Raw genomic sequence first — 19,129 nt, 5'->3', positions numbered from 1 at the left:
GCTTTGCAAATTTTAGAGGTAGATTTAAGGCTCCTGGTGTTGTGCTAGAGAGAAGACTGAGACTGATAAAAACCTAAAAGCTTAATAATGGTCATGCAACTGGCCCTAACTATAGAATACTTTTGGGGGTGATTTCCAGGGATTTTTCACAGGGGGAACAGCCAATCTTCTTTATTAAGGAAAATAATGAAAGCAGGAAGATTAGAACATTAATTCAGTTTCTTCTGAGATACAAATGGATAGCACTTATGTTAGGGATATGTAAGGATTAATTAATATCTATTTTCCCACCTTCACAGTATCTGTGTGACAAACAGGACACAGGCAGGAATGATCGACACAGGTTTGGGACTCTGTTCACAAAGGAAATGAGAAAGAAGAATTTCAGATACTTCTTAGAAGCAGAGAGAGAAGGAGAAGGATGAAGGAGAAGGATCCCAAAAGACTCAGTTAATGTTATTTTCCATTTGTTTTGGATTTGGTGTTTTGTTTTTTGAGACAGGGTCTGGCTATATAGTCCAGGCAGGCCTTAAACTTGTGGTTATCTTCCTGCCTCAGCCCCACAAGTGCTCGGATTATAGGTGTGGGCCACAACACCCAGCTATAGTGAAAGTTAAAAAGAAATTATTACAATAGAAGACATATCGCCATTAATCCCCCTCACTTCAAATATACTTATCCTATCACTACTGCCACTTTCTGAAGCAGTTTTAGAAATCCTCTTTTGTGATGGTCTTTATGAGGTGTGATCAAAAATTTGGTGAACGGCACTGCCGAGTGCAATGTAATGTGAAAGCAGCTTGTAACAACATTATAGTGTGGCCTTATTATTATTTATCAGATCTGGCCCTGTGCACCATGTACTCCAAAGTAAAAATAACTAAGAAAGGTAAATGTTTTGAATCAATTTCAGGACATATGAATCAATTTTCAGGACATCAGAAACAGCCACAAGAGTGTGACTAAAATGACTCAGGTGTGTTTCCAGTGATCGAGTATTTCGAAGGGGATTAAAGGCATTGTCTTTTATGCAAAACTTACCCACATTTATATTTGTAGTAAGATCAGGGACAGCTACCACTACTTTTATAGCTTGGGGGGGCAGTACTAGGGACTGAACCCAGGACCTTCACACTGAGCTACATCCCCACCCCTTTTTATTATTTTTATTTTGAAACAGAGTCTAACTAAGTTGCTAAATTGCCTAGGCTGGGCTCAAACTTGTGATCTTCCTGCCTCAGCCTCCCAGAACATTGGGATTACAGGAGTATGCCGCCACACCTGGCTCTTTTATATATTTAAAAGGATGTAACCTTGGATGAGCTGGATGTTTTACAAGATGTAACTTTTCTTCTAGTAACAAAGCCGAAAGAGGCTCCCCTGAGCTCTATGATTAATGACTTGGTTGGTCTCTCCAACAGGAAAGCATCACTCTAAGTAGTAATTCAACTAAGCATTTTTTTTCCCGAACAGGTTGTTTAGAGACCTGCTGGAGATCCCTACTTCAGTTTTCCCCAAACCCCACAACCCACTGTCGTCATGGAACCTCACCTTATCTTTTCCCTGGTTAACTGCCTGGTGCTGTAGCTTGGATCTTGAATCTCCCCAAAGGCTTATTTACTGATGGCTTGGTGCCCAGGCCTGGTGGGCTAAGGAGGTGGTAGAACCTTTAGGAGATGGAACCTGGTGAAAGGAAGTTAGGACACTGGGAAACTGTCCTTGAAGGGGGACAGTGGGACCCTGACCCTTCCTCTCTCTTCTCACTTCCTGGCCACAATGAAGTCAGCAGCTTCCTCTGCCACACACTCCAGCTATGATGTGCTGCTTCATCACAGGCCCCAAGTAACAGGGAAACAGACCATGGACTAAAACCTCAAAACCTGTGAGCCAATATAAATCTTTCCTCTTACAAGTTGATAATCTCAGGCATTTTATCACAGTAATGGGAAAGTAGTTAACATGCACAGCTAAAGCTATTTCAAATTTTATTTATCTATTTATTTATTTTTAGTATGAGGAATCAAACTCACAACCTCATGCTTGCCGGACAGGTGTGTGCCACTGAGCTACATCCCTGGCCTGCTATTTCTAATTTAAATATTCATATACACTTCCAACAAATCAACCAATGAGAGGTCTTCTCATGTTAAGACAGTGGTCAGGTGAGGTGCAGGAAAGATCCCATTGTACTTATAGAAAGGCACATAGCTCACCATAATTTAAAAAAAATTAGGGGCCTTCCATTTTGTGAGAGCTTTCCACAAAATGTCTGGATGCCAGATGGATGATGGAGGGGAACTGCTTGGAGAGCTGGGCAGTGTAGCTACAGCCTGGCAAGCTTTCTGAGATGCTGCTGCTAGGAGGAGACAGGTGATCTGGTCTGGTAGAACCCCAGGGAGACTCAAGGTCCACAGAAAGCAAGTACAGAAGTGCCACTAAGGGCAGAAAGCACTCAGGACATGAGCAATTACTCCTTGCATACCTATTTCCTGTGCTTATAAGAAAGAACAAGGCTTACAGACCTCCAGACAAAACTTAAAGATAGCCAGATACCGTGGCACATATCTGCACTCCACGTTACTGGGAGGCTGAGGCAGGAGAAGGGTAAGTTCTTGGCTAGTCTGGGCAAATTAGCAAGACCCTGCCTCAGAATTTTAAAAGATACAAAGGGATGAGGACATACACAGCTCAGTGATAGAACATTTACGTAGCACAGAGGTGGCCCAGGGTATCATCCCCAAATACCATAAAAACTCACCATAAAATCCTAAAAAGAAAATGGGAAATGATTCTCTAAAGAGATTTAAAGACGCCTGACTAGTGTGTAAGAACACTCACTCAAGCCCTCCTCACGCTGGCACTGAGCAGTTAGTTCCCCACCGTGGGGGCTCTGCAAGGCCTGAGCCACCCAGGGTGAAGCTTGCTCCTGGCAAGAGGCAGCAACCCCAACAGCTCGAGTCAGCCAGAATGCGGCTGCACCGCAACTGTGAACAGCCTAGGATGAACAGATATTTAGAAAGCCTGCAATAAGAAAGAGGAAACCAAACCAAAAAAAAAAAAGAAAAAGAAAGAAAGAAAAAAAAAGGGCTGGGGATTTAGCTCAGCGGCAAAGCACCTGCCTGGCAAGCGCAAGGTCGTGAGTTCGGTTCCCCGTACCGGAGAAAAACCAAAAAAAAAAGAAAGAAAGAGGAAACCGTGATACATAACAGGGAGGCCTTGAAAAAACCAGAAATCTCAGGGCAACAATGATTTAAAAAAAAGCAAGTAACCCCAGAAATATTGTAGAGTATATCCAAATGAAAAACAGTCTATGAAATTTAAAATATGAGCGTCCAAAAACAAGTTTTAGCACATGTGTGGGAGGACCCTGATCGCACAGGTCTATTCCGATTATTTAATTTTACCACACAAGACAGTCCTTTTTACCCAAGAGGCGCCACATTTTACATTTTTGCTAAAGTCTGAAGGGGCACAGTGACACAATGCTCCACTGTTCAAGAAAACCCAAGTCTATTTTTATCTCCTCTGCTAGTTTACAGTGTGGTATGTAAACATCCTTCAGTACCTGTGTCCCTCTGAGTAATCAAAGGTCATGTTTTTAGGGTGACATTTGAAGACTCCTGGAAAGTAATAATAATGTACAGAGACTGCAACAACAATGGGAAGACTTCGAAATACTAAAATACATTAATGAGGCACATGTGAAATCCTTGCTGGAGAACTTCGTAACGATAATCCTCCCTCCCACCTAGGTGGCATGCACAAAGCAGACAGCTAGACTGGCTCATTGGTTCAAAACCCCTCTAGTCCCACAGCCCTCTTTTTATAACAGAAAAAAGTCCACTGTGCCCTGATTACTACTGTATTCTAAAATAAAATTCAGTGATAACGTTAGTACTTACAGCTTCTAAACCATCAATACCCTAAATGTAACATAAAGGAAAAACTACTAAGAAAAGCAATTTTCCAATCAATAAGTAATTTCAGGTCCATTTAACTATTAAAACAGATGCTTGTAATTTACTTGGATTTAAGAGAATTAAGAGTCAGAAACTTTCCATGTTGAAAGTATGGGAAAATAAAAAGAAGTGAGATATGACTAGAAAACAAAATGAAAACTAGTATATTCTGTGTACATTAAAAGCCTAGTGGAAGTTGTTTTGTGTGGCATTACATCTTGGCTCAGAAAAATAATAAATTGGTTTTTCACTCCTTAAATACCCAACAGTAGAGGTAAAAGTCATGCAGGATACAGGGAAATTCAGTCTGTCTTTTCCACTGTAGGACGTTCAAAATCTCTAGCTCCTATTCATTAAACATCCTTCACTAAACAATCAAAACACTCGCACAGCTTCTCCTATGTCCCCTAGAGGGAGGTTCTGTTTTGCTGAGAACCCCCAGCGAGGTGATCTATTGGAGTTCGCCTCCAGCCTTCCTATATAATGTCACTGAGGATCAAATTCTAAAGGACAAATCAGCAATGTAGCTAAGAAAACCATCAATGCAGAAAATAACTATGGAGAAGTTAATTTAGGTTAGACTAAAGAATTAACTCTAGCCGTAGTCAACATTATTTCTTCTTTATAAATTCAGGATGATTAGTTATTCCATGCAGAATATGGAGTGGAAAGCTCTACCTCTGTGACTTCCTTAGATAGCATAGTGCTTCAAGTTGAAAAATTTTAACATTTCAATCTGGTTAATGACAAAAAGGGAGTTTTACATAGAACTCTACAACTCTCATTTCCTCAAAACAAGAATTAATGCATTCCTTCACATGTGGTCATTACAGGAAGAGGGGGGTAGTCATTTACTGTAAATGTCTTTCTGATGCAATTCTACCACCTCTTTCAAAGAGAGAATTTATCCAAGAAGCCTTAGTCACTTCTTGAAGAAAAATACCACTGTGTTGAATGTGCACAGCAGTGGCCTCACACGCCTGAGGAAAAAAGATGAACTGATTCCACGGTTAGAAAAGGGGCGGGGAGAGACAGGGACAGAGACAGACACAACTCATAGCTGCTGCTGCTTCTTTTTTTTTTTTTGGTACTGGGAATCAAACTCAGGACCTTGTGCCTGAGCTAGCCACTGAGCTAGCTGTATCTCTGCCCCCTTGTAGCTTCTCTCACAATGGATTAGCAGTAGATCTGAACATTTGGCCTTTAATACAGGAAAAGGTCTGACAGCTATGCTACGAGCACTGCTGGATAAATCAAAGGCAAGCATATTTCCCCTTTGAAGCATACTTCCTAAAAATGTAAGACCTCAGTTCTAAAGCAGGAAACTACGCATAATTAGTATCTTTGCAACTGTGGTTGTTCACTTTTAAAAATTTTGGACATACAAAGAAAAAGGAAGTCCTCTACCTTAAAATTTGAAACTGAAACTGCATTGTGAACAGGGTGCGCTGCACATGAAAGGGTGAGACAGTGGATCTTTCTATCAAGTGGTTTGGACAGAAAGATGTACAGCAAACAGTTCTGAGCTTTTCTTAAAAAAGAATCAGTTTTTCTAAAATTTCAAATCTACCCACAGGAAAAATAAAGAGTGACTTCTCCTGTTTCTCCTTACCTAGATGACCATGAATTCTTCTCAGAGCCAGACGCACACACGTGTTCTGTGCGGGAGAGCCACTGCAGAGCCAAAAACCGCGAGTCGCAGGAGACTCAGAGCAGTTTGCTGCTGGAGTCTGAAACCCCGATGAATGAAACCACACATGGTAATGTATGCGTCCTGAGCAAGCTATTGGCTAGGGGAAGGCAACGCGTGTGGAAGTCTGATTTGCCACTTTCGGGGTAAGCCTCTTGTAGTCCACCTCAGAGATATGACGAATTCACCACACTTGAGAGAGTCAAAACTAGAGAGGAATCGTTTTTTTCTGTGGCACGGTCCCTAACCCTGCGGAAACCACGATGAGAAGAAACCACAGTGAGATTCCTCCACCAGGCGATGCCAACGAAGAAAAACAATTACTGTCGACGCCAGCAATTTACAAACAAATCTTGCCCCACTGCCAAAGCAGGTTGGTACTACAATGTCTGTCTCGGAGTAGGATGTTAAGTGTAAGCGTGATGCATGTATTTTTGAGCCAACATTTCTGCACCATGGTTTCAGGGATCCATGTAGGTGGTACACTCCATCTGCCAAGGAGGAGTAAAATTTTGGAAAAGAAATTCAAACTTGGTGCTACACTGATCAATCACAGAATGAAAAAGATGAACAGAGCAACAGTATAACTGATCTTCCTATAGGTAGAGGTTTTCAATTTGGAGTCCTTGGATCACCTGCAGTAGAATTACCTAAGCCTGGACTCACAATCGCTGGGGTACAGCATGAGGATCTACTTTTTAAACTAGTATTCCAGGTTGTTCTTATATAGGTCAAAGTTTAAAGACTACTTTTCCTGCTGATGGAACCGAACACCTGACTATAGCAGCTCTCATCCTCCTTTGTTATTCAACTCTTTTGTCTCTGATTCCTGTCAAAATGAGGAGCATCTAGGCCACCAGAGGACACTAGTTGTCTCCTCAGGACAATTTGTGGTTGTAACTCCAGGGAAAATGGGCTCACTTGATGCTCCCCACCGTTGCCATCCCCAGCCTGTCACTCCAGGAAGAGGGCAAAGTTCAACATAGAAGAACCTGAAAACACAGTATCTCAACAAATATGGACATTACATGAAAAGGTGCTGCGGCCAGAAAACAGAAAGAACTTATATGGATGAAAATAAAGGAAAGATGGAATAAGGGAGGAAGGACACCAATGCTTACTAGCTGTTTACTATGCCTCAGGCACTGCATCAAGCAACTATGGCATTTTCTTTGCCAGTGACACTGTATGAAAAGCTAACTTGTCCAGAAGTACACAGACAGACAAACGCAGGAGTCTCGCCTCACAGCAGGACACACGGCCGCTGTGTCCTAAGGAGGCATCGTGGGCTCCACTGCATACCTCTCTGTAGCCTCAGTGTCGCATACACCTTGAAGGATTTTCAATCGTGAGATTAAGAAATACTCTCGGAAACATTTAAAATGACATCACCTTGCCATAGTTCTTATTCTTGCTTATTTTGCCCAAGGTTAGGTAATCTTTCAGAAATTTTAGAGTGGTTTTCTATCACTATTTCTCCTTTTTAACCAGCTTATGTCAGTCCAAAGTGCTTGGGGAAACCTCATTATTATAATATTGACAAAAAAAATTTTTGAACATCAGCAAGCATAAAAATAGTTTTTCACTTTAACAACAACAGTTTTCTGTTTTTTTCTCCAAAGTGTAGGTTTTTAAAGAAATTTTCTGCATAAAGGAAGGCCAACTCAGAAAACACTACTTATGAATGAGGTTCCACATGTTCCTCTTTGTTTCTCAGCATTTCTTAAAACTTCAGTTGACAAAAAAATTTAATAGTCTTTTTATTTTTGGAGTATTGGTTCCTACTTTAGAAAATAATGTGTCTTATATGTGGGAAAACCCTCAGCATCATATTTCAAGTGTATGTAAGAGAAACTGTCCAGAGTGAAAGTGTTGTCCTGGGGCCACTACCCTGAATCTTGGAAGGGCTGAGGTTCTGTGGCCAACTGTCCCTCAGAATAACAGAATGCTTCAAAGTAGGAAAATTTATATCCACAGAGTGTCAGAAACACTCACATACATACGAAGAATTTAAATGACCTATTATTTTAAAATCCACAAACATTATTTTTAGGATATTCTGAATTTTTCTATCATTTTATTGTAATTTGTTATTAAAATTAAAAATAATTATGGAAGCATGTTAGTAGCATTTATAGTATTTTAAAATACAGGTAACCCCTTTGTCATATGGGATACATCTTTAAGCTCTTCAGTGGATGCCTGAAACCACATATAGTAAAAACCCTATTATATACTCTATGTTTCCTTACACATATGTAACTATGAAAAAGTTTAATTTACAAATTAAGTTCAGCACTTGGGAGGCTGAGGCAGGAGGATCATGGTGAGTTCAAGACCAGCCTAGGTTATGTAGCAAGTTCAAGGCCAGCCTGAACTACACAGCAAGACCCTGTCTCAAGGAAAAAAAAAAAAAAAGGTAACTAAGAGATTAACAACTAATAATAAAATAGAACAATTATAAAAAAATACTGTAAAAATGTTCTTTGAATGTTGTCTCTGATAATTTCTGGAACTTTGCAGGCAATATTTTCAGAGTATGACTGATTGGAGGTTACTGAAACAAGGAGAATGAAGTTGTAGGTAACAGGGAATTACTGAGGTCAACCTCTTTCCAGGAGCATGGGTAAGAGAAATAATGGCATTAAAATAGCCCTCAACTACTTGGTAATGTTTTCAACATATGTCTACACGCTCACTGGTGCTGTAGACTAGACCACTTTTCTGTTAAAAATAGTGCTGCTAAGACAGTAACCAGGCCATTCCACAAAAATGCTTTCACTCAGAGAGAGTAAAAGCAAGAGACAGACAGAGACAGAGTATGAAGTGAACTGCACATGGCAACTCTGTTATAATACTAGTAGATATGTAAGAAATAGAGTAATAGATTAAGAATGATCTTTATTTTTCTCTATGGAAATGTAAGGTTTAATAAGAGGATGATGAACCAGACTGAGGCAACTAAGAGTTTTGAAAGTTGATGACACTGGTTATTATGGCTTATTTTACCTCCAAGTATGCTGTGCTCCTTTCCCTTTGTATGACTGTATCACTGCTCTTGAGCTTATCAGCTATGGCGGATGCACTGAGGGTGCTGTGCTACAAAGTTAAAGAGGGAAGAAAGGAAAAAAGTTTAGAAAAAAGGGATTTACTTAAAATATAGAAGAAACACGGTAAGAGGATCACATGGAAGTAACAAAACCAGGATCTGAAAAAAAGGCAGGGAAAGGAGAATGTATGAAGTTCTCCCAAGTTGGATGGAAAAGGTACTAGACTGGACATAAATCCTGAACCCAGACAGCCTGGCTGCTATGCAGGGCACAGGCTACAGAAGGCTGACCGAAGGCAGGCAGTGCGCGACTGCCCACATGCATGACCAGGATGTGTGCAAAGCAAGTGTCTACAATCTGGGAAGGCTCTGTGTGGTAAACCTGGTAAGAAGTTGGTTGTCAGTATTTCAAAGTAGTAGCTGTTTGGTGTGACTCAAGTGATGAAACCGGAGTCAGGGTTTGGCCTGGTATTGTGGTGTGGGGCCAGCTTCATGGTCTCAGAAAATTAAAAGCAGTAAGTTTCCAAATGCATGGTGCTGGCCAAGAAGGACCAACTCAAGCTAAGAGACAGTAGAGTAGAGAAAGCAACAAGCTCTCTAGAGCTCTAATAATAAAAGCAGTCTCATGCATGACATCTTTTAATTCTTATTTAATTGGGAAGAGGGTGGAAACTCAGTCTCACAATCTGAAAATTCCACTACTTTTAATACAGCAAACCTAAACTGCTTATGAAAATGATTATCAGACCCCATCTTATTAAGTTATATGCATTTTTGATGTTACATATGTCCCAAAAGCAAATCTGAAATAGAATAATATTTAGAAGGCTTTTAAATGAAAACACAAACTTGGACCATACAAAATAGACTGGTGACATTCAAACGTGTGTGTGTGTGTGTGTGTGTGTGTGTGTGTGTGTGTAAGGCAGGTGAATTCCAGTTCTGCTAGTATAGAAAGTTAGGAAAGAATGAAAAGCAAAGGATTCTGAGTCATAACTAAAGGTATCACCCTCTATGGCTCTTGCCAATAGTCATAATGGCCAAATAAGGGGTTTTTTTCAGAGCGTAGGGTGACCCATTAGTGGGTTGTAAAATAAATTCAGTACTTTGCAAGCACTATTTTTACAAAAAAGAAACAAAAAATAAAATTAAAAGTTCATCACATGTAGTGTAACTACATATATGCTGTGTGCACATCTTCTCGATGTAAAACATAACCCTTTCTGTCAGTTACAGGAAAGAGATGGCCTATTAGAAAAGAAGAATTAGGGATTCTGTTTGAAATGAAGGGAGTAACTCATGTGAGGTTTAATTTTACTTGGGGCTATGCTGTTTATCTTTATTTTGGAAACAAACCCACAAACCAATACGCATTTATATTACTGAGCAACAATTCTAAAGATATCAAGCAAGTCATTATTTACTCAGTGGCTCACTTCACTGTCTATGCTTCCTGAGGTGTTATGGAGACAAGCGAAATTGGAAAAAAAGAAGAAGTCAGCCAGGCATGGTGGCGCATGGCTGTAATCCCAGCACTTGGGAGGCTGAGGCAGAAGGATCGTTCTGAGTTCGAGGCTAGGCTGGGCTACATAAGTGAGCTCAAGGCCAACCTGAACTGCATAGCGAGACCCTGTCTCAAAAAGACAAAAAAAAGAAAAAACAAAAAGTGAAGAAAGCCCATCTCCATTAAATAGGGTCAGATAATAATATCAAACACATACTGAGTGCTTACTGTGTGTCTAAAAGTGGTATAAGCACTTTACACATCATTAATTCACTTGATCCTTGCAATAACCCCACAAAAGTACATACTAACAGTACCCCTGTTTTACAGATAAAGAATGAAAGAAATTAAGTTAGTTGCCTCAAAAGCAGAGCCAATCTGAGCCCAGGAAGTCTGGATCCAGAGCCTTGTGTGTGTGTGTGTGTGTGTGTGTGAGAGAGAGAGAGAGAGAGAGAGGGAGAGGGAGGGAGGGAGGGAGGGAGAGACAGAGACAGAGACAGAGACAGAGACAGAGAGGGAGAGACAGAGAGAGACAGAGAAAAGCACGAGCATGCTGAGATTGAAGCCAGGGCTTGGCACATGTTAGGCAACTACTGCACCACTGAGTCACAGCTCCACCCCCAGAGCCCTACTCTTAACTGAACAATGTCCTTGATTCCTAATGCCATGTGATGCATAACTGACAGGCTGGAGAAAGGAGGACATAAACCGCATGATGGAAGCGCTACTGCCCGAGCCCTGCCATCTAGCCTCGTTTCTCTGGCTTCTAATGTACAATGCAGTCTATGCAACGGGTAGTCACGTCTCCTGCACTGTGATCTCTGATGTATACTGAACATACCTACAAGAAAATTAATTCAAATTCCACTTCTCCTCTCTAGAAAACATACAAGAATGCCATGAGTAGGATACTCTCCTCTCTCTAGTAAATCTCTTAAGTGTTTAAGAATTAAAAGGAATTCACTCCTGTGCTAGCCAGTCACTTCTAACACCTCTTCTGGGTCTTATCTCCATGAACCAGTGACACTGAAGCTGGGGTGAACCCCTTTTGTCCTATGATCCTCATTTGTTTCACACAGGTACAAATGGACCCAGATAGGATATGTACATGGTGACAGGTATACTATCAAAACTCAGAAAGATATAGTAAGATAGTGCCCAAAGACTGTTCTCCCATCTTATCTACCCATCCTTGTCTTCAGGTTATATAATCAGCCTTGGAATAGGGCCTGTGAGTACAGATCAATGCTGGAGTTATGAGCGTGATTCCTTCTCTAGAAATCAGCTGCATGCGTAAGAACCTTGTTTTTTAAACGCTGTTTAAATGTTGAGTAAACACCACAAGCACTCTGCTTCTGATATAATGCAAGTGAAATGGCCACTGTAAATGAATCCTGTGAGAAAAAAACAACACTTAGGTCTTTGACCATTATACCTTGGCCATAGGATTTCAAATTTCTTTCTCATAAAAACCAAACAAACATCTTTCAGATTTTTAACAGAATTATTAAACCAATATATAATGATGGTTTATACGCTGTGAATGAAAAACTAAATTTCAGAGTAATTTAGCATCTTTCAAAATAAAATACTGTACTCAGCTGAAACAAAAACCTGAGTAGACTATAATGTTTTACTATACTTTGTTCACATATGTTTTTATATATACATATATCCATCCATCTTATAACTTACTAAAACTGAGACAATGAAAGTATAATACTTCTTTTAACAAATACAGTTAAGAGTTCTGCCAAAATAAAATTTCTCATTGAATAATGCTACTTATATGCCAGTACCAATGTCACATAAGAAGCAGGAAATAGGATTTTACTATCCATCTATAATTATTTAGGCTATTTCTTTTATTTTTTATTTTATTTTTATTTATTTATTTATTTAGTTTGGTCTTTTTGAGACAGGGTCTGGCTATACATTCAGGCTGGCCTGGAGCTCACTTTGTAGCCCAGGCTGGTATCCAACTTGCAAGGATCCTCCTGCCTCAGCCTCCTGAGTGCTTGTATCACAGGTGTGTGCCACCATGCCCAGCTAGGCTATTTCTTTTAATAAACAGGTTTAACTGCTCATTACTACCAAGTAATTCCTTGTGTCTAAAACCAATACTTTCGATATAAGCTGGGGTACATTCTCTGTGGTTTCAAAACATAAAGGGATGAATCAGTTATGTACCAATCTAGTCAATCCACTTCTAAGAAACACAGTTTTTGGATGAAACAGCAGTAATGTCCGCAGTTTGCAATATGACACACTTTTTACAAGTGGTATTAACAGGCTGGGACTTTTTACAATGATGATGCACACTTTCCCTGCCCTATTTACCCTGTTTCATTAGCTATACTTGGGACCAAGGGCATTCACTTGCAAAACAGCGGTCAGAAAACAGTCTTACTTGGATATGGGAATTGGATTAAAACAAAATAGGGAGGCTGAACAGCCTATGTGGGTTGGGAATCAAATGTAAAACTGTAACCCTAGCAAACACAATTCACTGATATAATACATTAATAGTTCCCATTAAAACTGTACCAGTAGAAAACAATTTGGGCAATATGCTCCTAAACAGCAGTATTCTGTTTCGGGGAGGAATCCGGCAGAGGCTTCCCTAGAACATAGAAATTAAGCAAGTTGTTTTCTGAGTTGAATAAGGACACACAAAGCTGAGAAACAGTGAACTCCTCAGGAAGCAACTACTGTTAAAGAAAAAAAGCTTTTCCAGGTTAAAACCATTCCTTAAACCTTCACTGTCACTGAGGCAGAGTGTGGGCTTGCGTCTTTCTTTCCTATTTGTACACATGTCAAGCTGCCCTCAAGCTAATCAGTGGGGAAAAAAAAGCAGTGAGCTTGTATGTTTTCAAAAAATCACTTAATAAAAAAGAGTGAGGTTTAATGTTCATTTTGGAAAATGACTGAACTTCTACCTAATATCTACCTATCACTAGTAGTTTTGCTCTTTCATATCTCTGTGATCTTGTCCCAAGTCCAATTTGCTCTAAGAGACTTGGTTTCCTTGTCTGTAGGTTGGAAAAGCTTCTGGTAAACATCCTCTCACCATCCTTCCAACTCCAAATTTAAATGGATAAATATAAATTATTCTGTGATTTATTTTCTCCCGCAAATACACTTGATATAAGCTTTATGCTAATTTCACTTAAAATTAAAACAGGAAGGAGTGGAGAGGAAGAGTAGTGGGGGAAGGGAAACACGGCCTGTGAAGAGTAAAGTGTCTGCTCTGTCCCGGACATTATAGTCAATCTCTACATCATTCAGATCTCTAGAATGTACTCATCTAGCCTAACTGAAACTTTACTCCCCTACACTTCAAACACACCCCACTGTTCTTGCCATTTTCTGAAACAATTCTAGGAGTCCTCTTTTGTGTCTTTAGTTGCACTGTTGTGACTGTCCCATGTCCTAAATGACTAAAAAATGTTTATGTCTCATGTTCATTTTGACTTGGGGGAAGAGTCAGAAGTTGCACAGTGCCAGACCTGGTGGATAAGGTAGATGAGAACATACCACAATGATTTTGTGCACCAGTCTTTCTGTTGGATGACACTCAGCAACAGCATTCACTGTATTTCTGATCACACCCTGTAAAGGCACACCCTTGTAACTCCAGCTACTTGGGAGACTGAAGCAGTAGGATCACAACCTTGAGGGCTGCCTGGCTACCTTAGTGAGATCCCGTTTCAAAATAAAGCTTGAAAGCATGAAATAAAAAGGGCTGAACATGTAGTTCAGTAGTAGAATGCTTATCTAGCATGTGCAAGGCCCTAGGTTCAATCCCCTTTACCACAAAAACATAAAAAAGAAAAAGATTTAAATAAGTATTTCTCCAAAAAAAACATACAAATGACCATTGTGTATATGAAAAAATGCTCAGCATTACTTATATCCAAGGAAACAGAAATCAAAATTTCGGTATCACTTTCACAACTTCTAGTTATATGAAAAAAATAGTGCAAGCAGGAGGAAGAAGAATTGGAACGCTTGCACACTATCAGTGGGAATATGAAACGCAGTTGCTATGGAATGCAATGTGGAGTTAGTTCTCTCAAAAAAATTCAAAGCAGGACTGCCATATGATCTAGCGCTTCCATTTCTGCACATATTTTTCCTGAAGCATGGATGCAAGTACACCTCACATACTGACATAAACACATGTTGATTACATATACATTTCAAATGGAAAGGCTAGTTTTACTTACACTATTCTATCTTTGCAAATTAAACAGTGTACTATAAATTGGAAATATTCCCTTAAAAACTTTTAACACCAAGCCAGGAATGGTGCTGCATACCTGTAATCTCACTACTTTGTGGGGCTGAAGCAAGAGAATTTCAAGTTCAGGAGGAGCCCATCCTGAACGACTTAGCAAGACTCTTGTCTTGAAACAAAATATAAAAAAGGGCTGGGGATGCAGCTCAGAGCAAAGACCTTAGGTTCAATTTCCAGCATTAGAAAAAAAAAGAAGAGGAAAAAAAAAAATCACAACTTTTTAACACTAAAGTTATTAAAATAATCCTCCAATTTAGGAAAATCTGAGTTGCTTTCATTCTGTTACAATCTATTAGCTCACCATGTAAAACCAAAAGCTTTTTAAATATTGCTGTAGTATTGTTTCAAACCAATCAGCAGAAGATTCTGATGAACTATGGTCACTGTTTCATTCTCAGCAGGAATAGGTAATTATGTTCATTCATACACTAACTTTAGCTTTCTTGTACTTATACATACTCTTTAAAACTAAAACAACACTAGCATCTTTCCTCAGGCATTCAACCAATGCTTAGAACACAAGAAATATTAACCAAGTGTCATTTTAACGTGATTATTTTCTTTGTTGTATTATTATCAAAAATATAAAATGCCAAAGACCTTAAAAAAAACACAGAATTTACAGAATGCTTTAAGTAGCATCTTATCTTTGTACATGACAATACTAGCTACTACTACGCATTAAAAACACAAACATTATTTTTTATAGCAACAACTATTATTAGACTTTAGCACTAAAGTTGAAAACTAGTTCATAACTCACTTGTATTTGTTATGGTCTAGGTCTAAAATGTCTCCTACAAATCTTATGTCTGGAGGTGGAGCCTGACCATCCAGAAGTGGCCAATCACTGGGGCTGTGACTTGGAAGGGTGTATTCACATCCCGGTTACCCTCTCTCTGTGTTTTCTGGCTGCCATGCAGCGAACAGGTTTCCTCTGCCATATCCTATCACTATGCCTGTTCTGCCCGAGAGCCTACCAACCATGGACTAAACACACTGAAACTGTGAACCCAAATAAGCCTCTCCGTGAGTGTCAAGTATTTGTTCTGGTAATGAGAAAGCTAATACACTGTTACACCTTTTCTTGTTTTTTTCTTTTATTTATACTTTTAAAAGTACTTGGCTACCTGATGGTGACTTCTCACATACATCATGATCAATCTAGGTGCCTTGATAAAAAGAATAATAGCTTCTATTTTCACTTTAGTTTACCAGTCAGAAAAATAAGAAAGAAGAATGATCAGAAAAATTGGAAAAATATGAAACAATTTTTTAAAAACTACATGTTGTTCTGTTTTTCTGAAACAGGATCTGTCACTCACTATGATTCCTTCCTTTTTTGCTTTTCCTCAAGCTATAGAGGGCTCTGTATCATCTACTAGCCTAACATCACTGGCATTTTCCTAAGACTGATTTTCAAATGCCCTAAAATGCAATGACTGCCAGAAAAGCACCACTGCATCCTGGACCTTTACAGACTCTCTTTCAGGAAAAGCAGTGCATTGACTGTTGCTCCAGCTAAGTGAAACAAACACCCAGGGTGGAAAATACAGGGATTTATTATCTTCAAGGTCACTCGTGAGTAAGTAAAAGAATGAACAACATATCTGAGGAAGAGATGTCCAAGAAAGGAATTGTGTCCCTTACCTCAAAGCTAAGAAGAAAACATTGTTATTGTTCTGTGAGTCCTATTAAAAGGAAAAAAGATTCACGAATCATTAAGAATTGTTTTAAAAAGTGAAAATTAAAGGGGAATCGAAATAAATCCATGGGAAATGTTTCTCATAGAATTTTCATAGGTAAACCTCTAGGAGCTACCAACTTGGCTTTTGTTTCTTTGTTTTGATTTTTTTGAGATTAGGGCTTGCCATGTAGCTCAGACTGGTCTTGAACTTGTGGCAATCCTCCTCCTTTAAGCTTCTCGTGTGCTGGGATTACAGCATGCATCACAACGCTGGCACCAAGTTGGCTTAATTATCTTCTTACAATACTTTTAAGCCCTCCACAATATACATAAAACAAAGCAATGCAAACTGTGCTACATGGCACTTAAAATAATTGTAACATAGAGGACTGTTTTCATCTGTAGCACTAATACTTGGCTAAATTTCAGTGAACAGTTGAATTACTCCTAAGTGAAATCAGAGGATACACGAAGACCACATAGGCAACTCTGGCTTAACTTCAATGACAAAATATTTAGAAACTCTTATGACTACTCAAACAAGATCTCTCTAGAATGGAAAACTAGAATTTGTTTTGTTTGTTTCATATCAACTTTAGAAATGGTCCTCACAGATAGGTATTAGTTTATATCTTTATAAAGATATAAACTTTATATTAGTATAAAGTTTATATTAGTTTATTATTAAGTATTAGTGTATTATCTTTAAAATTTATTGTGCAATACAGTAATCTTACATGTACAAAATTATAATTCCTTTATAATAAGCTCGCCTCTGAAATCAGTGAGAATTTTGCTAATATAAGCATTGCTCAGAAATCACCATGACAGTCTGACTAGAGTTTAGAATAAGGAAGCAGCAGCTTTTCAATTAGTTTTTCCAGCCCAAGATTCAAAACCAAGACCACACATACCTCATAAAACAAACCAAGCTACAAAACTATACTATTTAAACATTAAACTTAACTATCTTGGAAGAATGAATTATCATTTCAAAAATTTTTTAATGAATCCAGACTAGTGAGTGCTTTACTAAACCATCATTACATAGTCCCATTAAACATACATGAAGCACAGGAATCATACAGTACCATGAAATCCTCCTCCTTCATTAGACCTTAGCTTTTTACACTGGGGTTTAGGGTATGAACATATTTCAGTTCATCAGATGTGAACTGGAAATACTAAAAGCGTTTGAGGAGATTAGGTGGCTAGCTTGAATGCATTCCAATATAAAGCTTCTCTACACACTTATATAAGTGAAAGGTCCTAAAAATTATACAGACAGACTTTGGGGTAAGAAAAAGCTATGCAACACTGCATCTGGGCCAGCAGGCGTCTCTCTATAGTCCACAAGGCCTACCAAGATGGCCACGTGTAGAAGATCATACCACTGCTGTAACTATATAATCCCTGGGCCATGTAAAGCCATGGAATATAACATTACACCATCAGAATAGTTAATTTTTATGATGAACTGTATATAGAGCTCTAAATGTCATAGGAATTAATGAAAATTATAAGGTGTGATCAAAAGATAGAGTAAACGTTGAAAATTTTAAAAATTATAATAGTAAAAGACATTTTACCCTTAACTCCCCCCCTTGAAATATTCCCTCTTACTTCAGAAACACTTATCCCATTATTCTTGCTACTTTCTTTAGCAGTTCTGTAAGTCTTCTTTCATGAGTGTCTAGCTGTGCTGTCATGGCAGCTTCAATGTCCTTGATCAGTTCAAAATGTTCACATCAATTTCTGTCAAATACTGTAAGATATTATAGTGTGTCCTCATTCACTTTATTCACAAGAATGGTATCATGTACCCACTGACTCTTCTGCGAAGTCAAAATGACCATGAAAGTTAAATGTTTTGAATCAATTCAGGGCATCAAGACAGCCACAACACCACAAATACTTCTGAAAGTTGTAAGAATGAAGGGGTAAATGTGTCTGATGTGAGGGAGGGTGCTTTTGAGGGGAAGTGATGATGTGTCTTTTACTGTCATACATTTTTAAAAATTAAACTTTCACTGTATATTTTGATCACACAGTGTAAGTTATTTGTTTGCTTAGCCAGGGTCCTGCTGTGTGCCCAGGCTGGTGTCAAACTCCTGGGTCAAACAATCCTTTCAAGTTCAGCCTCCCAAGCTGTTGGAACTATAGGCACGTATCTGTGCATATTAAAATGACATTTAATACACAAGAGCTAACAGCAGAGGGATGTATTTCATTCAAAATGGTAAATAAAATGATTCTTAGCTATTGGTCAGAAAGAAAATGTTAAAGTTCAAATACAAAGTTGAAGAGAGAATGGTAACTGAGAAAACAGAAGCTAGTTTCAAAAGGCAGAAAGTGCAACACATAAAGGATTAAGGCAAGTTTGAGGGGTTTTTCAGGATGAAGAGACTCATGCACATCAATGCAGAAAATGGGTAGATGGGCAAAAAAGCGTGTGCGCCATTACAACACTAAAATAGAGCAAGTTTATCAAAGGACAGCTCAGTAGCACCACATGAAACCCATTTCAGGCTGAAGGCCAGGGAACGGTGGAATCGACAGCATCAATCACTGGGAAAGACCTGAGTCTCTGAACAGAGGCAAAAAGACGCAGAATTTGGCACCAATCCAAAGAGGTCAGGGTGGAGTGAGGAGGAAGGGGACATTTCAACACTGAGGCGCACAGTGCAGTCCCTGACACCTACAATGTGCCCTACTCCTGTTTGCTGACTATATCAGTAGCTTGCAATGCCAACAGCTTTTCAGGTCGGCACTTAGGCAGGTTCAACAGTCTGCGTTTTCTAATTCCAATTTACCATGTCACCTGCAGAAAGTGGCAGCACTGTTCCTCATGTCACCCTTCTCCAGGCCATGTCAACCTCAAAGAAGCCCGTTCTATCTCCAAAACTGAAACCAATCTGACATGAGGCCATCATTAAGGGG

General features: G+C 39.1%; 1 protein-coding gene across 1 annotated transcript in view; it reads right to left on the bottom strand.

Annotated features, from left to right (window-relative positions):
* LOC106147761 overlaps positions 1 to 19,129 on the bottom strand; it is a 192,388-nt gene that overhangs the window by 76,325 nt on the left and 96,934 nt on the right. The window lies entirely within an intron of this gene.

The sequence above is a fragment of the Chinchilla lanigera genome, unplaced genomic scaffold (genome assembly GCF_000276665.1).
Source record: "Chinchilla lanigera isolate Chin_1 unplaced genomic scaffold, ChiLan1.0 scaffold00009, whole genome shotgun sequence".
Lineage (NCBI taxonomy): Eukaryota > Metazoa > Chordata > Mammalia > Rodentia > Chinchillidae > Chinchilla > Chinchilla lanigera.
Note: the sequence above shows the minus strand (reverse complement) of the source record. Positions and strands in the feature narration are given on the sequence as shown.